Genomic DNA, 16,362 nt, shown 5'->3' with positions numbered 1-16,362 from the left:
ATCGAAAACCATGTTTCATTTATTTCACATGATTTCTGAGGGGATATTGTAATGACTCATTTTCATACACCCATCCTCACATCCATTTCAATACTTAGGCCTAATTTAATTTTAGAAATTTATTAGTAATAATAATTAAGGAATAATTATTTATAAATTGTCTCAAATTTTAATACAAACAATAATAAATACAAAATTAAATATATCAAAATTAATCAAAATTCACCTTATTACATATAAAATTCAAAAGTTTATAAAGTGAACTAAAGTCAGTGATACAGTGTGCCAGGGATGATTGTTTGAACGAGTGAAGAGAGCAGATATTGGAAAGGTGAAGAGGAGAGAGGGATCTGAAAGAAGTGAAGCAAGATTATTATTATAAAGAAACTGGTTACATTTATTCAGCAGTATTTGAAAGGTTACTTTATTAAATTCTTTATTATCACTGAAGTACAAAGAAGCCAGAAGACAGGACATTGGGTGAGAAAATTCTTTTTTAAGTTTACTAGTGATTCATTGGAAGAACATAAAACCCAGGAACATTCGATTTTGCTAATAATTTCAAAATTAATATAATTAAAATTTAACAACAATTATTTTTCAAAATTACAATATCTTTTATAAAAAAAAAAAAACCCAATATTTCTATTTCATTAAGCCAGCACGACCACCCTGCCCTAAAAATTAAGAATTGTATTTAAAAACTTTACCATTATTGGTAATCCTCCATACTTGTTTCAAAATTCAAACTTGTATGTCAATTAATTTATCATCATTAAAGTTCACATTTATATCATACTGAGTTATTTGTTATTTCTAACTATAATCAGAATACAAATTAAGTTTAACCATTTATTTAAAGTGTACTATAATAGTAATAGTATATTACACTTGGATATATCAAACATAACTGTCTCAAAGCGTTCCAGAACGTAGTAATGTACTATATCGTTCCAGAACGTAGTATGTACTATATCGTTCCGGTACATAGTATGTACTATATCGTTCCGGTACATAGTATGTACTATATCGTTCCGGTACATAGTATGTACTATATCGTTCCGGTTGCATAGTATGTACTATATCGTTCCAGAACGTAGTATGTACTATATCGTTCCGGTACATAGTATGTACTATATCGTTTCCCAGTACATAGTATGTACTATATCGTTCCGGTAAGAAATCAGTAAGTAAAAAATTTAAGCAAGAACCTGTCAGAACGGAACACCTGGATCTGGAATTGTCTTGTGGCACTAGTTCCAAGCCTGGAACATTTCTGGTTAAAAATATTCCATTTCCAGAACAGGCTGGCAACCACTTCTAATTTTTTTTACAGGAAAATAGACTTTATTTGAAACACAACAAAATTATGTGGGCTTTGGCTTAATGGAACAAAGCTATATTCAGTAACTAAAATTTTGGATAGTATAGCAATGATCTTCAAATATTGGAGAGGTTTAATCTTCAACTTAATACAGAGACAAGAATAACTTCTACCATGGTGCATGTCCAACCTTATGATCTGAAGCCGTTCACTGATTGAAAGTTCTTTTCTGCAAGATGTCTATCTGATATCTCAAGAATATAATGGAGCTATAGATTTGTAATTTGGCACGCAATCTCACGAAATTCTATTGCCTAACATCTATTTGGGGTGGTGTACACTTACCTTGTTACAAATAAACTCAGGACTTTGGGGAAATATATTCTGGAGAGTCGCTGACCTTGAGTACCTGTCTTCAAGTAAAGATTGTGATCTGGGGGAGGTTACAACCGTACTTTTTGAATTACTTTGTTAAAATCTATAACACCAAATCCCATGGTGAAAATGAATGTTTGAATTTTAGTCCAATGTTTATTCAGATTAGCCGACATTTCATTGTGGAATTACTCACTGTCCTTGATATTTTATTACTTTAGGCAATCAAACTTCACAAGTTGTTGATCTAAGAGGAGTTTCCACCAACAGATAGACACTTGACATTAAAATTTTGGATAAAAAGATTAGGAAAATTGACGGTAAACACTAAGCATTAGAAATGAACGAGCAGAAAGACACAGACAAGAACTTTTGCTTTGACAAGAACAATGGGATATTGGTCCAAAACAACAGAGAATGTGAAAAAAAACTTACCTCTGGTGTGGAAAATATGAAGAGCCACTCTAGGTTGATGATGGAGCGGAAGCCTCTGATGAAGGCAGCCGTCTGCTTCTGTATCTGCGTGTGCATCCGGAAAATGTGCCATCAAGGTGGATGTAGTTGATTCTGGACAAGTAAACCGGACTTGTTAACCTTACTCCTACTCTGTTTAGGCCTGATTGTGTCTGATTAAAATCAATCAGACTGGTAGCATGTTCAATTGAAATACATACTTTCTACGATTTTCATTTAAGAAGTAAAATTCTCTAGATAAAAGGAACTATAGACATGCAGTTCTTGTCAGTTGTTTAAGCATTGTGGAAGTCCCCCGGTCATACACATCTAGTTGACAAAGGGTTGACTTGGTTTGAATTATATTCATGTTGACAGACTAAACGATGGACACAAACTGATCCTGATGTCTTTTATCAGTGACTATTATCTCTGATAAGGCAAGCAGGAGGTTATTCCTGTTATTGATAAGCAATAAAGCATTTTAAAAACATATAGAAAAAGATAAATCACCCACAAGATGGTATTTAATTAACAGATAAAGTCCGAACTGTTATTGTTCTAGAACGGAACAATTGCTATTCCTGAGTAAAAAATATATATCAAGAGTTTAAAAATTCTAAAAAAAAAAACTATTTCCATTCCACTATATCACTATTCCAAGAAAAAAGGTAATAACCTAAATAAAATAGTTTGTGAAACTCTAACAGTGTGCATGAAATTTAATAAATCTATCAATACTTCTGAATGGAACTGTAAAATATTTATTCCATAAATATAGTTTGTGAAACTCTGAAAAGAGCAAATCAATGTGGTTAATACTTTATAAGATAATGTTGCTTTATATGTAATTTCCAATGGACTACATTAAACTGGTTGTAATACGAAAAGCTGATTGTGGGGATCAGATAAGCTTCTTTTGTCTCTGATTGGTCGGAGCAATAGGTTAAATCTATAACCCCTACAGGTTTAATTGGTGTTGACGTTGTATCTCCATAGCGTTCCTTCACAGTTTTCTTCCGTTCCTTGTGTCCGTGCACACATGTGTTTGTATGTGTCGACACTTCCTGTGGCTGAGCACATGGTGCATTCTCGCTCTAGTAATGTTTGTCCCCCTTCGCCTCAAATTCAAATTTATAAATTTTGTGGGCATTTAAAAATTCTCCTTCCCATAAAGTTTAAATATTAGTCTTCTATATAATTCTGTCCGGAGAACTTGTAGTCTAGTCTGTCTGATTTTCTTATTGTAAATTTAACTCTGTAGCTCTAATTCTTTTGTATAATATTCATTTGGTCCCTAACGGTATTTAATACTAGGGATAGATTAGTATTAAATTACATTCAGAAACATTTACTGCTTCTTAAAGAAACCGTTAGTTAAATGGAACAAGTATAACTTCTACACCACTAGTGAATAGAACAGTTGGTACTCCTGGTCATGCTAACAGAAGCACTGACTTGTTCTGATTGGTGACGGTGAGCGCTCGGCCGCCCGGTATCAGCTCGTGGGTTACCAGCCGCCCCAACACATCCTCGTCCACAGAGAATGTCAGGTCCAGCTGGGACACGTCGCCGGGGCCCTGCAGGTGCTTGATGTAGGTCAGACTACGATACAGCTCCTTGTCCAGCGAGGGGAGCTCATCCATGCAGGAGTAGAGCGCCTGCTGCGTCTGGCCAGCCACTTGCGACAGGAAGAACAGGGCAAACGGAACATCCACCACGATACCCTGCATGGTGCAAGTAAATGGTGATTAACACTATATTACAAAATAATGGTCTTTATTAGTTTAAAACAAATCAAATACCAGCAGAATTTGAAGGTCATGCAGTAAGAAAAGAAAATCATTAGTGATTTTGTCTCACTGAATAATGGCAAACGTCCAGAAAAAAATAGAATCCTCAGAACAAAAGACATAGATAAAGAAAGTTAAGTTTAGATCCACTTCCTAACCTCCTTCATTACCAGAATATTGTTATTAGTTTAAAACAAATCAAATACCAGCAGAATTTGAAGGTCATGCAGTAAGAAAAGAAAATAATTAGTGATTTTGTCTCACTGAATAATGGCAAACGTCCAGAAAAAAATAGAATCCTCAGAACAAAAGACATAGATAAAGAAAGTTAAGTTTAGATTCCACGTCCTAACCTCCTTCATTACCAGGAATATTGCTGCTTTTGATAAATTGTGTTATACTCTGTAAAACATCCTAATCTATCCATATTCCATATTCCTGTGTCAATAAGCTTTCTTCATATTCTTATATACAAAGTGTGTTTTTTAAGTAAGCAACGTTTTTGAAATTCTGCAACTGCAGCACTATGGCTGGTCTACCATCTTTTACCATGCCATAGATGCAATTACCCCAAAAAGTCAATTGTTTTTTACATCTGTTAATTTAAAAATTTCAAATGCCCCCGTCAATTGAGAATCTCACCGGACTGTGAAGTACTGAAGTACGTGCTGTTATATGTTCTTTTGGTGCTGAGGGCATGAAAGCAATTGAAATTCACCGACTAAATTGTGAAGTGTATGGACAAACATTATTAGTGATAGAATAACGTTCAAATGGGTATGAACTTTAAAAGGTGGCAAAGATTTGTCATGATGAGAAATGCTGCGAACAAACACACAATGATCATCTTTAGAAAGTTGATGATAAAGCGAAAATGAATAGACATTCCCACAACTTCTTCAATATCAGAAGAGTTTTCTTCAAGTTTCAAGAAGTGTTCTCCATGACATTTTTGATAATCCTCCTAATAGCCCCAATTTAGTGCCCATTTATTTTTTTTTCATCAGAAGGAACATTTTGAAGGTCAGAAGTCAGCACCGCACCAACGACAATACCGTAAAAATAATCGCGTTCAGTCAACGTTGTAACAGCCGGCAATATTCTCAAAAGATTGTTTTTATATATTATAAGTGCCTTAATATTGATGGTGCTTTTGTATAAAAATAAAATTGTTACAAAAAGTTTACTTGATTTTGTTATATATCAAAACAGTGCTTACTTAAAAACATGCCTCGTATTTACTCTAGCTACGCTTCAATCCAACCCTACTACGACAAACACCGGAAACTAATCTAAATGCAATATTTTAACGTCCATTAACATTGCAGTTTTCTACAAGCATCTCATTGAGATGTTAATTACTACTGGGGGTTAAACAATTCACATTAAACAAAAATAATGAGAGAACCACAAACCTCATAGACCGCCTTGCCCCAGCATGCGTCCGATGAACTCAAACAGCTGCAGGTGGTTGTCTTGCAGGTAGGAGGTGGGGGAGGGGTAGAGTCGCTCCTCAGACGTCACTCGGAACAAGTTCAACGAGGGGTTCAAACACTCGCTTTATATAGTTTCTTCCAAGAATTCTGTTCAAAAAATTCCAAATATACTCACAAAACTCAGTTTAACTCAATTATTCTTTGGGATCAGATCTAATTTACAGATTCCCACTCAATCTAAATACTCAAATTCACGGCTAATTAACGGTTATCACGGTTAAAAAAATTAAAATTCAAGGTCGGAAAGTTTTCATAAACAACATTACCGGTACAAACAAAATCGTGTTGGAGAGGGGCGAAGTTGAGACGTAAACACTACAGACGCGGCGGAGCGGTAAAATACAATATAAAACTTCTTCCCATTTGACAAACGATGTCATTGGCCGTGCAGGAATTGACGGGAAAAACGTCTAAAAGAACGAAATAACAATAGGCTTCGGTTACGACGCAAGCAATGAGCGACGAGCGCCCGATTTTATGTGCGATTTGCTACATAATGAATATAACAAGGCATATTATTTGTACAAAAACATCATCATAACAGTCATCAAAGCAATGACAAAGACAAATTTTCAATATAATTAGCATGCGCATAGCTCATAATTTTCTTTAACTTACAAGTTTGTTGAAATCTGAAGAGAACTTTGTTGACACAGGTTAGACAAGATGCAGGGTGACAGGATTCGTACGTTGGCTAAGGCTAACTCGTTTGAGTCCATGAAGTACACTTGCGTGATTATTAAATTATTTTCTTGTTTAACACATTATTATTATTATTTCGATCGATTTCTTCCACAGGAAAAATTTTCACATAATCACAGGTTCACATTTTAATTAGTACATAAGAAAAGGCAATTTTATTGAAATTAAAATAACATATAAACGTTAAATGTATAAAAATTATATACAACTTGTTATAAGAAAAGTTATTTGGTACCAGTTTATACAAAAAAAAATTATATTTGTACACATAAATAAAGAAATGGATAAAAATGTCTAGAATAAAAGTGAATTACGATTTGCACTTTTTGCTAAGTTCCTGTATCTTGTCGTCTAACTCAGCTGCCCTTTTCCTGGCGTCGGACAAAACCTGGAATTTTTGTGCTTCCAATTCTTTTTTTTCTATTGCAGCTTGCTTCCTCTCTTTCTCAGAATTAATTTTGTCTTTCATTTCTTCTCGTTGTTTTGCCAAGTGCTCCGAGTAGTGGGCGTGGGAATTTTTTGGCAGCATGAACTAATTCATTAGTGATTTCCATTGCCTCCAATCCTCCTGCTGCTGATACGCCGTCACAAACTTTTCTCAACGCGACTAAACTCTCCTCCTTCAAGTTTTCAACTATACGCTGTTTGTTGACAGAGAAGCCTCTTTCAACAGAAGAATTTCCGTGAGAAAGTGTCAGAATGAGTTGAATGAAAAGCTTTAAATCTTTATACTCCTCCACACCTTCAACTTTTATTATTTCTACAAAGAAATCATCAAGTCGTTTTTCATGTCTTTGATACATTTTGCACTGATTTAATACGTGCTCATTTGAGAACAGTTTGAGGTACTGTCGTTTCACACTATCTGCCTTTATACCAGTCATCCATTTTTTCGCAACTAATTGCTCTAAAACATGAAGTAAGATGTTTTTCTCCCGAATTATTTTTAATTATATTCGGATCTAGACAGGTGATGGCTTTTGACAAAGGGTACTTTATGGGTGATTTTTCGATTATTTTTTTCACCATAGCAAGTACAGCTTCCCTTGCGTTTCTCTTAAGATTTAATTTTTCCAAATCTGATGTTGGTTCACATGTCCTGAGAGCATCTTTAGTGGCAAACCCCAAATCGAAATGTTTGGTTGGGATAAGATTGTTGGGCGATAAGTCCATTTTATCTATCTGATTTCTTACCGTATCCAGATGGTTCCTGTTTTACAACCTTTTCGATGAGATTCAAAGCTAATGAGCTGATCTCATTATTTAGCAAAGGAGCCATTGGGGCATCATTTTGAAATTCTCTGAGGAATGGTTCAAATAGACCACAAATTGACATAAAAAATGCCAATTTTGGCTGCCAAAAGCTTATCATTTAAATTATCTTTGACTACTTCAAAACTGCGCGACATGCAGGCTCTTTTTTATTTTTAACAACACCATCTACATATTTCCTAACGCAAGGCAGTATCAACAAGGCCCTTTGAGCCACACGGCCGCTCTCCACCCATCTGACAGCACAAAACTTTAAAGGGAATGTAATCAGACGAGCTGTAGTAGGTGAAATCTGCTCTACGAGCTGGTGAATTTTTAAATAAGTTATACAATGCTCTAAGGAATCCCACAACATCCCATTTTGTTGCTTTCATGCCAGTTTTAAAGGCGCCATGAAGAGTGTGGAGATCACAACTACCAATATTTAACAGGGCATGGCCATTTGGTGAATCTAGCAGTTCTTGCTCGAAATCATTGAACATTTTTTTATTCACGTTAGGTCCGTCCATAGAAACCTGAACTATTTTATTTAAAGTGTCAGGCGAAATGGCGCTTTTGATTCCTCGGAGAAGATCTTCCGCTTTGGTATGACCTAAAAATATTGATGTAAAATATCTTGTTGGCTGGATCCCACCAACGAATATGAACGTCCATTTGTTGCCGTTGACTAACTTTATTTAAAGATTCGTCGAAGCAGAGAACAATATGAGAACATTCTTTGAGTTTCTTTTCTATTTGTCTCTCGAAATGTATTAGTAATATTTTACTAATACATTATACAATTTAAACACACATTCACCATAAAAGATTTAAACCGTGTACACTCGTAATATCCATGCAGCTTAGGAATCATAAAAAATATTATTGATAAGGAAAACGCATATCACTACCGTTTTTAATATCTAAAGAGATGAAAAATAAAATTGTTTTCTCAAACGACCTTACTGGTAATTAAAACAGTTATATAGGCCTATAAAGTTACGGTCTCGCTGCGTTAATTGATATGTGTCGTGTAGGTTCTGCTCCGTCACATTATTATACTATTTATTTACGCAAGACCCTACATTAATTCAATTTATTGTCCACCATAAATTAAAATTTTTTATAATTATTACATTGTGTTAACAGTCATTACACACAACGATATAGATATCGTACTGAATAGCATTTTTCTCATTAATATTTAAATAAAATAAGGGATTTAATAGAATGAAATTAAGTTAAAATGTAATTTAAATTCCTTACATTAGATTAAGGATTTGTATACTTTTTTTATTTTATTAAAACAATAATAGACTATATCTGATACAATAAAACTCCAATACGAAAAGTGTTTACATTAAACGACAATCTATCAAGTAATTAAATTGTGTTATTAATCTCGCGTTCAATCAGAGAATGCCTTGTTTTACAGCCGCATAGCGTAGCCAAGGCCCGGAACCTGGCGACAGACAAAGACAGGCCTCACGTGATTTGAGCCGGAAGCGTCATCTCCCACTGGCCCTTCCTTTTCCTCATTTGTTTTATAAACCATATTATCAGTAAAATCGCTCAGATAGCAGCACCTGTCAAACTTCGTGGTCTATCCCCTACATTGCGTGCTACTTTTTACTTTGCAATAGCGAATGTCAACTTTCCCATATGATCGTCTGACGACGACCCGTGTTGATTTTATTTATTCAAAAGTTGTAGAGATTTTCACGGTATGTAAACAAAATTCACGGCTTATTTAAGGTTTTTTCACGGTGAACGAAATTCACGGCTTATTCCCGGTTTCACGGTTTTTCACGGTCGGGTGGGGACCCTGAATTTAGGTTCCCACATGTGAGCTACATTTAAAAAATGTAGTAGAGATGAGATATATACAGATATGAATTAATAAAGCGTAAGTTTTTGGTATGTAATATGTACGTAAGGTAGGTGTGGTACATTTATTTAACTTGTTATGTAATAATCCCTACTGTCACAAGAGAGTTAAACAGTTGTGTAACAAGCAGAGTTGTTACAATTACACGAGTGAAATAATAAAGATTTTACATTTTATGTTAGCAATAGTATTTCAACTAATTCCGTTTCCAGTATGTTATGAAACTAGAGGCTACACTTTTACTTTGACACTCAACTACTGTCAGGATTAAATTAACAAGGGAGGTACTAAACAATAAAACTGCGTACTTAGTTGTCACTTACAAGTAATTTACATATAAATTTATAGCTCGTTGATGCCATTCCAGTTGGAAATGAAAACTCATGTTTATTTGTTTACAACTAAATGATCATAATAAACCTGCATCTAATCATAAACAAATGACTTCAAAACAAATGTTCAACCAAACAACAGCAAACTTTACAAGTCGTTGGTCCGGCTGAAAGCAGGTTTGCAACTACGCTGTGAATAATGCCAAAAGTGAAACCATAAAGGAAGATAATTTGTGAATGGTTAAAACCTTTTCACAAGATCTACAGAGACGTTACATCAAACAAATATGAGTCCGAATCACTTTTTTGTTTGATATTCACATTGTGACTCATGTCAGATTGAGTCCGATTTTGGACCGGAACCCTTATGTGTTTGCCTGTGAACCCCAAAAAGTTAATACAGTAACCCAATTAGCACAAAAAGTGAACACCACCTTTAAAAACGCCATCTTGATCGATTCCAGCTTCGTCCAACCCTTGCTCGTTGATGAACCGCACTCTGATCACCCCCTTGAGAGCCTGAGCAGGCAGTAGTGCCAACTGTCGGTAGCCGTCCTCCACTATCCGACTCCTGCAATGTTACCAACCTTACACCACATGTGCATCACAAAAAACAATTAAAAGTTTATATCACGTATATAATCACTTGTAACTGCTTACTTAACTGATTGAGGTGAAATGAGTCAACATTCGACATTAAATGGAACATCATCTAATAATTAAAAATTATTAAAAAGTAAAATATTTTAAAAAGAGTATGGGGAATTATTTTCCACATTTTAAATAAGCGTTTCAGTAATATAAATTTTAAAAGAATAATAATTTATTTATTTTAAGTTAAAACAGTGACAATTTTTATCAAGCAAAACAAATGGCTCATTGGTAAAGCTTTTTTTACATCAAAAATGATGATAAACAGATGTCAAGTTCTTAGCTTTCGTATTGATTATTGTTTTCGTCCAGACGTTCCACTTAAACATACTTTAAAACTATTAGCAATATTAATAATAGTTTTTATAAGTATCTCTTAGACAGTAGAGTTTTATAAAGAAGGATTCTAAAATGTTTGTTCCATATGATAGGTGCTTAAATAATGCCTGGAACCAATACAAGAGTAGTTTTAAAGTATATTCATTGCTTATTAGAACTGAAATACATTTGTACAACTTTATTATACTAAATAGAGACCTATTAATTAATCACTTAAAAAATGCTAAAAATATACCTTGTGAAATTTTTTAAAATTTCACTTAAGCCTCTAAGAGGAGGTGTTTATTTATTGAACATGCCTTGTGGAGATTCTGGGCTATGAGCATTGTGGCACTGTCAGTTTAAAAGGCGTACGTACTGTGGCAACAGCCCAACCAAGACCGTGACACCTTGACTTATTAAGTTGCACATTCATTGAGAAAACCAAATGTCACTTGAAGATACCATTAAAGTTGTGCCAAAATAAAAAACATCCTAATAGACATTTCAAAAACACTTCTGTAAGAGTCTCCAAAGCTACTGTGGAACCCTCAAACAAGATTTAACATTTTAGACCAGATTCTTGAATGAAGTGAAAGAGAGGACTACTTAATCCTAATTTTCCACCTAGAAATTCTCCTTGGATGAATGTTATGAGTTTCAATGATGAAGAGTGATTCATTAAAAGTATGCATTTTTTATCTTTCTCTCTGATATTGAAACAATTTAAAATCTATCCAAACATTTTAATAGCAGGAAAGCAATTCTATTTGAGTGTTGATATCAATGAAAGAAAGCGCAAAAAAGATGAACCAAGGAGAAGTTCAGTTAGCACTACCATAGGTACATGGAACTTTGTACATAGGCCTCTATTTATAAGGTGTTTTCCCCATGTAATTTTTTGTACAACCACTGTTATGTCATGAAACTTCTTTCTTTGAAGAAAACTTGCAACAAGTTCTGACAGCCAAAAGCATGTACTCGGTCACATTCACTTTTTTCATCATAACTGTAACCCTTCCCATCAGAGGTGATATATGAAATGCCAACAAAGGAGAAATCACTTGAATAACAGCAAAAAGAATTTCACATTTTTTAAGAAATACATAACTATGTTGAAATTAAAAAATATATATGTTTCCCTGTGCTTTCTGTAAGAAAACTTATCTATATGTTACAATTTTTGCATTGGTAAGAGTTAAAATTAGCTTTAGAAAAATATACATTAACCGTATAACATTGTAAAGTTTACATTCTTGAAGCTCTTGTCTTATTGGAAATGATATATTAATTCAAACAAACTCTCCAATAACATAAAGTTTTTTATTTATTTTTTATTTTTGTGAGGCCTTTCGTACTCAATGAGTACTTTCATTCAGTTGTGTGAGTCCGAAGATGTACTCATTGAGTACGAAAGGCCTCACAAAAATAAAAAAACTTTATGTTATTGGAGAGTTTGTTTGAATTAATATATTGTAAAGTTTGTGTACCACTTTATGTTCTGAGGTCTGCCTATAATTTAGCTTTAGAGCTGTTGTTCAGAAAAGACATGGATTATCCATGTGCAAGGTGATGCAAAACATGACTGAATTAAACAAACCATCCCTCACATTTCCGTAGCAAACAATCTCTTACAGAGCTATTTAACACTACTGTGCACAACACGCACGAACTCGCCTGTGTACAGTGATGAGAGTGCTGCTCTGAGTGACGCAGGCCGACTCCGTCAACCCCAACACTGATTTCTCGTTGGCCACGTACTTGCGGAACAGCTGCACCCTCTCCTCGTGCGGTATCACGTGAGGCATCTTCTGCAGCAGCAGCTGTCACAACACGAGTACCTCATTCAACAATGTAACCTCTGCAGATCTGAGATAAGAAACTTTACGCAAGTTTGACTGAACAACAGTTACCGCCCTTGTAACATTTGGATGAGCTGTTGAAACAAACCTAAATAAACATATTTTTTTATGAACACAACTCTTTTAAAAATAAAAACCAGTCGGGTTTAGCACAAAAAAGGATACAAATAAAAAATTACCAAAAAAATCTAAACACATCTATACTTTTCAACATAAACAGTGAAAGTCATGAGGTATCATTTTGAACAATATTTATAGGGGATGATAATTAAGTTCCAATATAAATGATCAAATTTCCTAAGTGTAGTAAAAAAATAAACAAATATGGAAAAAAGTCAAAACTGTTATAAAGTTAATATTTTTAATCATAATTTTGTGGTTTATACATTATTAATGTGATTGTACAAGAATAGTCCCAAAATATATATGGGACTTCCTCTTCATCTACAGCAGCTATTATCAGATTCAGCATTAATTGTACTTATTAAGACAATGTATTTGGTTTTGAAAGAGGAGAGGCAGATCTTCTTTGTAACCTAATTCTGCCTTGTCTTCATAGACCACTGGCCCATACAAGAATCTTGACAAATAAGGGAGGAGAGTCAATACAGTATTGCAACCTGCACTAACTCCAGCTTAGATCAAAATTTTGACATCTGTTACAACTCTTATTTAAACTTTTAATGCATTTTTTAAAAAGTGACAGCTTTACAGTTATGTTGATTAAAAAAAGATTATTTTATAAATTGAATTGCCTTTTTTCATATTGACAACACAACATTTATTCGACATTAAAAATGAAAAAAGTTTTCTCAAAGTAGTATGTGATACATATAAAATCAACTATAGAACAATAATTTTCTTTCAAAAACTAAATTTTTATTTCTTATTGGTACATTGCAGTATACATGCATTTTGTACATTCCTTCTTCGGTCCCCACAATTTGTATGTAAAAATATAACAGTAATTAATTATACATATATCCACGGAAACATTAAAAAAAATTACATTGCTTATTATTATTTATTTCCATGGATAACAGATGTCTTTTGTATGATCCCTGCTGCAAGTAAGCATTCATTCATACTCTCTTCCTGCTAATACTAATTTGTAAAGGAAAACCACTAAGGAGTACAGGCTCAAGTTATATTAGAAGAGGACACTACTCAAGTAGTACAGTCATCAGTTACACTAGAAGAGGACAGTTATCAAGAAGTACAGCCCCCAGTTTGCACTAGAAGAGGACACTTATCAAGTAGAACAGTCCCCAGTTACACTACAAGAGGACACTTATCAAGAAGTACAGCCTCCAGTTGCACTAGAAGAGGACACTTATCAAGTAGAACAGTCCCCAGTTTACACTAGAAAGAGGACACTTATCAAGTAGAACAGTCCCCAGTTACACTAGAAGAGGACACTTATCAAGTAGAACAGTCCCCCAGTTACACTAGAAGAGGACACTTATCAAGAAGTACAGCCTCCAGTTGCACTAGAAGAGGTCACTTACCAAGAAGTACCAGTTGCACTAGAAGAGGACACTTATCAAGTAGTACATTCATCAATTACACTAGAAGAGGACACTTATCAAGAAGTACAGCCCCCAGTTGCACTAGAAGAGGACACTTATCAAGAAGTACAGCCCCCAGTTGCACTAGAAGAGGACACTTATCAAGAAGTACAGCCTCCAGTTGCACTAGAAGACGTCACTTACCAAGAAGTACCAGTTGCACTAGAAAAGGACACTTATCAAGTAGAACAGTCCCCAGTTTACACTAGAAAGAGGACACTTATCAAGTAGAACAGTCCCCAGTTACACTAGAAGAGGACACTTATCAAGAAGTACAGCCTCCAGTTGCACTAGAAGAGGTCACTTACCAAGAAGTACCAGTTGCACTAGAAGAGGACACTTATCAAGTAGTACATTCATCAATTACACTAGAAGAGGACACTTATCAAGAAGTACAGCCCCCAGTTGCACTAGAAGAGGACACTTATCAAGAAGTACAGCCCCCAGTTGCACTAGAAGAGGACACTTTATCAAGAAGTACAGCCTCCAGTTGCACTAGAAGACGTCACTTACCAAGAAGTACCAGTTTTGCACTAGAAGAGGACACTTATCAAGTAGAACAGTCCCCAGTTACACTAGAAGAGGACACTTATCAAGAAGTACAGCCCCCAGTTGCACTAGAAGAGGACACTTATCAAGTAGAACAGTCCCCAGTTACACTAGAAGAGGGACACTTATCAAGAAGTACAGCCTCCAGTTTGCACTAGAAGAGGACACTTATCAAGTAGAACAGTCCCCAGTTACACTAGAAGAGGACACTTATCAAGAAGTAGAGCCTCCAGTTACACTAGGAGAGGACACTTATCAAGTAGGAACAGTCCCCAGTTGCACTAGAAGAGGACACTTATCAAGAAGTACAGCCTCCAGTTGCACTAGAAGAGGACACTTATCAAGAAGTACCAGTTGCACTAGAAGAGGACACTTATCAAGAAGTACAGCCTCCAGTTGCACTAGAAGAGGACACTTATCAAGTAGAACAGTCCCCAGTTACACTAGAAGAGGACACTTATCAAGAAGTACAAGCCTCCAGTTGCACTAGAAGAGGACACTTATCAAGAAGTACAGCCTCCAGTTGCACTAGAAGAGGACACTTATCAAGTAGAACAGTCCCCAGTTACACTAGAAGAGGACACTTATCAAGTAGAACAGTCCCCAGTTACACTAGAAGAGGACACTTATCAAGAAGTACAGCCTCCAGTTGCACTAGAAGAGGACACTTATCAAGTAGAACAGTCCCCAGTTACACTAGAAGAGGACACTTATCAATAAGTACAGCCTCCAGTTGCACTAGAAGAGGACACTTATCAAGTAGAACAGTCCCCAGTTACACTAGAAGAGGACACTTATCAATAAGTACAGCCTCCAGTTGCACTAGAAGAGGACACTTATCAAGAAAGTACAGCCCCCAGTTGCACTAGAAGAGGACACTTATCAAGTAGAACAGTCCCCAGTTACACTAGAAGAGGACACTACTCAAGAACAGTACCAGGGGGTGTGCGCCAGAAGGGAACAAGGAAATTGTGCTGAATTTACGAGTGGCTTGATCAGTACAGAAAGCTGCATTGGACGGAGCGGCTTAAACCAGGTGTGGGCACTCACCCCCACACTACACATCTTCACACCAGCCACTCCTTCACCACACATCTCTACACCACACCCCCCCACATCATACCCTGCCACACCACGCACCTCCACACTATGCACCTCAATGTCACACACTTCCATCACAGGTCTTTATGCACTTTTTGATTTGGGGATGCTAACCAAGAATTCTATAATGGATTGGAATATTGAATATTTATGAAATTATAGTGTTGCAAATATTTTGTTTAATTGAGATGAGAATAAATTTGTTAGTCAATAAAGTGGTGTGCTTTTTTTTAATATAACACATTAAACAGATTATACCCTCACAAACTTAGATAATGAGTTAAATTTGTTACTATAAAACTAGGTAAATACAATGGTATTCTTTTAAGAGGCATAAACTATTATTAAAGGGCTAAGACAAATTCTATACCTTATAATTTTAAAGTTATACAAGGTTTTCAGATGCTTTTATTTATGTGACAAGTTTTATTACTATGGTCGGTTTGGATAACGTAAAAATTACAATATTTCCGTACTTAACATCACAGAACTTATTTTCTATTCTCCCACAGTTAAAACTGACATTTTTGGCTCTATGTTTTGAACGGAATCTGAGATATCATGTGATTGAGATAATTTCACGATATTTGTTGGGTAAATAGCTGAGAAAAACTTGTTTTTTTTAATTACGTATTATAAAAGAGTTACGTGGATTTAATTATCATACTACCTAACCAATTTTAAAACTGTTCAGGATCA

The 16,362-nt window shown here is 35.2% G+C and overlaps 1 pseudogene; it reads right to left on the bottom strand.

Annotated features, from left to right (window-relative positions):
* Nucleotides 1–2,023: 2,023 nt before the first annotated feature.
* The window catches only part of LOC124373786, a 28,000-nt pseudogene continuing 13,661 nt past the window's right edge, over nucleotides 2,024–16,362 (bottom strand).

The sequence above is a fragment of the Homalodisca vitripennis genome, unplaced genomic scaffold (genome assembly GCF_021130785.1).
Source record: "Homalodisca vitripennis isolate AUS2020 unplaced genomic scaffold, UT_GWSS_2.1 ScUCBcl_6421;HRSCAF=13628, whole genome shotgun sequence".
NCBI lineage: Eukaryota > Metazoa > Arthropoda > Insecta > Hemiptera > Cicadellidae > Homalodisca > Homalodisca vitripennis.
The sequence above is the reverse complement of the archived record's forward strand: the minus strand, read 5'-3'. Positions and strand labels throughout refer to the sequence as shown.